Source organism: Frankliniella occidentalis, unplaced genomic scaffold, assembly GCF_000697945.3.
Source record: "Frankliniella occidentalis isolate FOCC.00 unplaced genomic scaffold, Focc_3.1 Scaffold100, whole genome shotgun sequence".
NCBI classification, from domain to species: Eukaryota; Metazoa; Arthropoda; class Insecta; order Thysanoptera; family Thripidae; genus Frankliniella; species Frankliniella occidentalis.
In genome coordinates this window covers 929,984-931,008 of record NW_026267229.1, presented here as the reverse complement: position 1 = coordinate 931,008, position 1,025 = coordinate 929,984, and positions in this window count along the sequence as shown.

Here is a 1,025-nt window from a genome sequence, read left to right as displayed (position 1 = left end):
TGCGCCCCGTGCAGCCCGTCCCGCGTCGCACATCGCCGTGGAAATGACAGCCTCGCATGACGCACGCCATGAGCCGGCCCGGCCTCCGTCAGGGGCACCGCCGCCACGCCCGTGAATCCTGCACTGCACAGCAGGCTGCAGCCGGACACCAGCACCACCACGACCACCGCCGCTGTCGTTAAACGAGTACTATTTCACGGTGGTCACCGCAGAGTTTAGGATAATGAACATGCGTATACAATAATTTGAAGCAGCCAATCATGGTCGCTGCAGCGGTTCGGCCTGGCGGCCCCGCAACCTCGCCTCGACCCCACCGCGCCGGCCCCGCAACGCCCCGCAGGTCTCCGCAGCAGGCAGGCTGGCTGCTTGGGCCTTTTTCCTTCAAATTATATTTTGGTGGCGTTGCGGCACGGCGCGGCGCGACGTGTCCCGGGTCCTAATGCCGCCGCTGAGGGGCCGCACCGCCATATCGCCCCCCAGGGGGCCTCGACGGCCAGCCTCACCTCCGCGACGACAAGTCCCTAATGAGGCAGCCCAAAGCGGGCTGAAACAAACATTAACAAGTCCGCAGCGCGTCGAAATGATGTGCGACTGATTGGGAAGAAATTAGGCTGTATAAATTTCCCATACCTCACAATCTTTCCAATACTCTCGCGAAGGCTTTGAGAGCGACAGACAGAGGATCTTCTTTGTACTTCACCGTGAGAGCTGCTGCTCCGCGACCGGACGCGAGTCGCGTATAATGTCTCCAACATTTCTGCCGACGTAGGTGGGCCACCATGGTCCCTGCTCCCCAGGTCGCCGTCGTCTAGAAAGGATAGCTTAAATGGAGTACGTACTGCAGCGCCCGTGACCCCCCTCCTCAGAGTGCTTAGCACGCTCTGCAGGCTCTACTATGGGGCCGATTGCAGAAAATTTGGTATCGACGGACTCGGAAAGGTGTAAGGATGGGCTAGTTGACGACAGAATTGAACAAAACTCACCGGGGTGGGGCGTAGAGGGGCCTAAATGATCGGCGCCGACGC